Raw genomic sequence first — 6,804 nt, forward strand, 5'->3', positions numbered from 1 at the left:
TTCCGGATTGAATGTGTGAGCGGAAATGAGTCACGATAAAGTGACTCAACCTCTATGCATTTCGGCCTATCAGATTGGCCGTCCTCAGGAAGTTACCAAACTAATTCACCTGTCAAAATATTTCTACTTCTTTTTAAACATTTTTATAATCCATAAAATGACATACCATATAGCCAGAGGGTGACCCTACTATAAAGGTACAATACACATAGATTGTTTTCATGCAACCTACGGGCAGAACAAAAGAAATCCAACATTCCTCTAGCCACATTGAGGCCTGGTTCACACCTATGCAGGTTGCAGTTTGCATATTGCAGGTGCATTTTGCATTTTTCAATAAACGTTTTTGATCCAATGAAGTCTGTGGGACCAAAAACCAGAAAAATTCTGTGGCCCTTTCCATAAAATGCACAGATGTGAGCGTGACCCATAGGAAACCATTTCCAATGGACTGTAGTGTGTTTCTGCAAAACTGAAAATGCACCAAAAAATGCATAGATGTGAACCAGGCCTAAACAGCAATGAACGGACGAATCTTCCCTGCCGTCTATTGTATTTTGACAGCCAGTGCCGCCAGCTCTCAAAATGCCCAAACAGTGAATGCATCTGATTGGCTGCAGTCACTGTTCGCCAACAAATGTCCACCCAGCTCCTTTGATTTTCATTTGAAGGATGTCGGGTGGAGTGCTGCCCGTAATGCCACCCATGGAATGAATTTTAGTCGGTTCATCAAATTTACCAGCTTTAGTAATCTGTAGCTCTGGATATTCCCTTAGAGAACACAACTAAGCTTGCATTTACAAAAGCGCTATAACATACTCATCTACGCTGGATCCTTATGCCAGGAGCTGGAATATAATCCATTGTAAAATATGCTCATTTTGATAGTAGTTTCTTATAATTCCTGGAAATAAACCAATTAACTATATGCGAATGGGTCTGCTCTCTGAACACAGGTTTGGGGTAAAAATATGAAGCTAAATGCCACAATGTGCATGAACACAATGGCTAAAATGATCTGTGTTCAGAGACATATAAAAAAATATAATAAAAAACACCTCTAAGCCCTTGGACCGTGTTGTCGCATAATCCGACAGTGTGTAGGCTCCGTCGGACTGTTTCCGTCAGAATATCCGACGGACAAAGTTTGAGAGCTGGCTATTAAATTTTCCGACAACATGATCAGATGCGCGTCAGTTTCGATCGTGTGTAGTCTAGTCTGACGGACAAGGTGCCAAGCATGCTCAGAATAAATTCTGAGACGGAAGCCCACGCTCCCCCTGCCCCACCTTGGTGGCCAGCTTCCATACCTTACGCCTCATTTGGTGGTTAGTATCCACGCTCCACACCCCATTTGGTGGTTAGTGTCCACACTCCCCGGCCCCCCTCCTTGGTGGTCAGCGTTCACGCTAACCCACCCCCCTTGGTGGTCAGCATCCATGCTCCATGCCTTCTTTGGTGGTTAGTGCCCACGTTCCCCCATCCCACCTTGGTGGTCAGTGTCCACGCTCCACCCCCCATTTTGGTGGCTAGCATAAACGCTCCCCCCGCCCACCTTGGTGGCCAGGGTACACGCTCCACGTCCAATTTGGTGGTTAGCATCCACGCTCCATGCCCCATTTGGTGGTTAGCGTCCATGCTTCCCCCGCCCCCCCCCCGGTGGTCAGCGCCCACGCACCCCCGGTGCCATTTATGTGTTGTCATGCAGTTCAGACAAGATACACATATCTATCCTTGGATCTAAATGATAAAGAGCTGGCATTGTCAAATGATGGTGGTTTCTAGTCAGAGATGCAGTCTAGGCTTGCACATCCCTCCTCTGCCAGTCTTAATTCATCCTGGCTTTTCTTCTTTTTACGCTTCAGCACTCTGTAAAGAAAAATACATTCTATTAGCATTCAGACAATTTTTATTTTACTTATTAGATTTAGATAATGAGGGGAAGGGTTGAATATTCTGCATTTTTTCTTATACGTGTCTTTGATCCCTTTGGAGAGATTTCCACTCACTTTCTGCGTGGTATCTGAGACAAAAGTCAGAGGAATCTTCCCAACACATACAGTACAGTATACAGATAGCAGTAAAGATCTGACAGATGTCCTATTCCAGGGTTGTCCAAATTGTTGTTGTAAGAGAGCTTATTTTTCTGACAGCACTGACTTGTAGGAGCCAGTGAGAACATTTTTTTTATAAGAAATACAATAATATAAGTGTTTTAGAAAATTCAGGCATGGTCAATGGGACACTTGGAGCTCCTTCTGACATGAAAGTAATCTGATGGTACCTGATTGTAGATGAAGCAATACAAACTATTATTGGGAAGCACTTACCTGTTGGGGTATTCTTGATTTAAACTACCTACAGACATTTGGTGTCAGCCAAGCAGAATTGCACATTTTGAACTACGGTGGCGTAATATAGAGATCTTTAGGTGACAACTGCCTTGGGTGCCTTTCCAGCCGATTGGCTTTGCCATTGAAATGGCTTAGCCAGAGATTGTTGGCCTGGTGTGAAATATATGATCATGAGTGGATGGATGAAGTATACATTCTCTTACAATCGGTGACTCGCAGCAAAATCTAAAGGCTGTTGACTGCTCATTCAGCAGCAATTTGTACAGAAATGACTAGCAGTTTTTTAATAAATGAGCCATAGGTGGGGAATTTTAACACTTCTGCATTCTCTTAAAAAATTGAGTTTTGTCTAAAGTTCCACTTTACTAAAAGAGAGTTCTTTGCAAGGACAGTATAAACATGATTTACTCTCTTTTCTGTATTTTTGTTATTTTGATCAATTGATTGGCATATTTTTCTAAATTAAAATTTTACTTTACTAGGGCATCTCTATGACACCCTTTTTTTTTATCATTAAAGGATTTCTAATATGAAAATGTAAATGTGGCATATCAATATGCATGTTTTAATATTTTATCTGATTAAAAAGAGATACCAAAACATAAAACATATATTTTTGTTCTTGTTTCCGGAAGCAACTAACAAAAAAAAAAAAAGAATGGCAATGTCTGCTTACAAATATCTAGGCTTACTTACAGATAAATGGATGTTCCCATAGATCCCACTATGGATAGAGCTAGAAAGACTAGTGTGGAAATCATCATCGCTTTAAATGTCTGCCTGCTCTTCATGTCTGGATGTGCAAAGAAGTTCTTACCGTAATAGTCTTTTTCTTAATCTCAAACATTCTTCTATCTTCATTTCCAGTGTTGGCCTTGTTTTCCTGACCTGCAACAAACACAACACGATCACAAAATGTCTGCTAAGAAATAAAATTAAATAACAAGAGCATTGGTGAAAAGAGATGAACAGAAATTGTACTCTGCTGGTGATTCCACAGAACACACAACCCCATTTTGCTCAGTGACATTAGTGAACTGTTAAAAAGATAACTATACAGTTCACAAACTGCAGGGTCTGCATTGCCCCCCAAATCAATTTCAGTTTCCTGAATGACCACCTGACTCCATTGTATATGTAAACCCTAAATCTATTTTTCAATATATCTGGTATCATTCCTCAATGTATGTTGTTTTTCCTAAAGCATATCCAATCCCAAAACAAAAATGTAATATACGGCAAGTCCATAGATGTGGTGGCCGCATTTTTAGCTTTTTCCCTAATGCTTTGTACACACTGTCGGACATTCCGACCACAAAATCTGTCGGATTTTGTCCGAAACTTGTGTTGCATACACAGGGCTGGACTGGGACACAAATTTGGCCCTGGACTTCATCATGACTGGCCCACTTTCATTTTGAGTGTCTCCATCAGCACTTCCCCTTACATCAGAGTGTCCTCCCTCTCCTTCCCCTCCCACGTGTACTCAGTTTTGAAGGCAGCTTCTCGTTCCTCTCTCCAATCATGTGATAAGTGAAAAGTGATAAGGGGAGAGAGAATGGAACATTTGCCAGCTGTCTATCTTCCTCTGCAGGCTGGAGGGAGCAGAAGGCCTAATGCTCTCCCCGGCAAGTGACGGCAGCTGCTCCACCTAACAGAAGTGAAATCACAATCATTTACTGTCAGAGAGGAGCGGCCCCAGGACTGAACCTGACCGGCCCACTGAGCCATCGGCCCACTGGGAAACTCCCTGTAGTCCCAATGGCCAGTACATGCCTGTGCATACACACAGTCGCACAAAGTTGTCAGAAAATCTGATCGTTCTGAATGGGGTGATGTCAAACACGTACGTCGGGACTATAAACGGGCCAGTAGCCAATAGCTTTCGTCTCTTAGTTTATTCTGAGCATGCGTGGCACTTTGTCCGTCGGAATTGTCTACACGCGGTCAGAATTTATGTGATCGGATTTTGTTGTCGGAAAATTTTAGATCCTGCTCTCAAACTTTGTGTGTTAGAAAATCCGACAGAAAAAGTCAGATAGAGCCCACATATAATCCGATCAGACTTTGCGCTTTCGTTATCGTTTGTCAAAACAAAAACAAAAATACCTGAAATTCAGATGAAAATGCATTCGGACGAAAACGAATGCACATGTCTATGATTTACCACTATCTTCTAATACTTGGACAGATAAGAAGGGAAAGGGTTCATAGCTGTTCCCATCTACTTTGAGGTGTATCACAAAATATCCGTCATCTTCTTGGTGGACTGGGTCAATGACCAAAGAGCAGTTTCCATGCTTAAGTTTATTCAGGAAAACATGGGCCCTGCTGTTGAAGTACTCCAGTAATACTGGATTATACTGTAAACAAGGGATTTGACAGATCCTCCTGTGAAGGGGCTCCTTCCTCACCCATGCCATTTCTATTTTGCCATTATAGTTTGTTGTATCAGTGTTAAGCTGCATGGTATTAGCAGCCGTGAACCCACTTGGATGTGAATCTCCTTGGGGATTTTAGTGATGGAAGTAACTTCCGAAACTGGAGAAAAAAAAAACAGAATGTTAAACCTGAAGATTACAATGAAATAATTTTAAAACTGACAATTAGTAAAAAATACCATTAGTAGTAAAAAGCAATACACTGCCAGCTTCAAAACAATTAGCAGAAATGGTGTACACAAACAAAATCTTAATAGCTATAATTTAACTTGTCAATTTATGCTACAGACTTATAAAATATCTCCTAATATGAAATATGTTTGCCTGTGGCTTTTATGTCTATATTAACTGCTGCTAATGCCCAGTTGCCCACATTATATTGCATGTATGATCACCATATATACAGTACACACCTGACGAGAAGGGAAGAATAAGAAGAAATATTCCTAAATATAGGATAAACCTCTGTATATTCAAGTTGTACATTTGCAAAACTACTCAGATAGAAAGTTCAATCGCAAAGGTACTCAGATGAAAAAGTCAATATTCAGCTTGTGTGCTTGCGACCTCTCTCTTTGCATTGCCTCAAGCTAACTACACAGATCTGCTGTGGCTGTGCTAAAAATGTGATGCCTAAGCTAGCTTTGTAAACAAGCAGATTTCCAACTGTCATTTTTTTTTAAGGATTGAAAATTAAAGACTAAAAGTGAGGGGTGGGGCATAACATGTCCCCAACCCCACCACATATGGTATCTTGAGAGACAAAGTAATATTTGTATAAAGTTTTTTAGGAAATCATTAATAATAATAATATATATATATATATATATATATATATAGACAAAACAATAGGACTTATGCTTACAATGCAATATCTTCTTTAATCCAATAGAGGAATCTTTACATAGTGATACATCATCACAGCAGTAATAGCAGTAGCCACTGTACAGTTCTGAGCAAGTAACTGCTCTTCGTCAGGCTATATCTGGCTTGTGTAACATCTTACTACACACATTGACATATAAATACAGCAATCAAGGGTATCCCACCCAGGTGTATGGCCCAAATCACCAATCAGTCTAATCACAGTAATTCAAAATTAACCCCTTCTGTGTAAGCCTATATCCGTTAATCAGGGTCATCAAATATCATATACATAGAAATTCTATACTGATTCCCATTCAGTGATGATCGTTAGTATCCTTCTTCAAAGATGCAGTGTATACTATAATCATCTAGTCCTTAGATATCTATTTATCCCGGCCAAATTCTAAAAGGGAAAAAATAATATTACAAACATACAATTAACTAATCATAACCAGTGCATCAGAGAAACAAATATAAATCGTAATCCTTATTCATACCATTAGCCCTTGTACACACGGTCGGAGATTCTGTCGGAATGTTTCCTATCGGAGCGTTTTGTCGGATATTCCGACTGTGTGTGGTTTGCATCGGACTGTTTCAGTCAGAATATCCGTCGGACCAACTTTTCCAACTTGCCAGAAATATTTTCCGACAAAATGCTCCAATCGGACATACTCCGATCATGTGTAGCCTACTCCGACGGACAAGGTGCCACGCATGCTCAGATCAAATTCCTAGACCAAAGCTATTGGCTACTAGCCTGAACGTAGTCCCGTCCTAACGAAATAACGTCATCACGTTATGCACAATCAGATTTTCCGACAACTTAGTCCGACCGTGTGTATGCAACATCACTTCCGGACCTCTTCCGGAATTAATCAGTCGGAATAACTCCGATGGATTTGGTTGTCGGAATCTCCGACCGTGTGTACAAGGGCTTAGGGTTTAATGAATGTAATCAATTAATCAACCAGACCTCCCTCTTCTTGAGCCGCACAATCCTGTCACCCCCTCTTCTATCCCGGGTGAGTTCTTCCAAGACCATGAACCGTAGATTAGAGTCAGTGTGTCATTTCTCAGCAAAATGGTTAGATACAGGTAGACCCGACTGTTTATGCCGGATCGAACTGCGGTGCTGCTCT

The sequence above is a fragment of the Lithobates pipiens genome, unplaced genomic scaffold (assembly GCF_037356315.1).
Source record: "Lithobates pipiens isolate NorthernLeopardFrog02 unplaced genomic scaffold, aLitPip1_a1.2 Scaffold_1, whole genome shotgun sequence".
Lineage (NCBI taxonomy): Eukaryota > Metazoa > Chordata > Amphibia > Anura > Ranidae > Lithobates > Lithobates pipiens.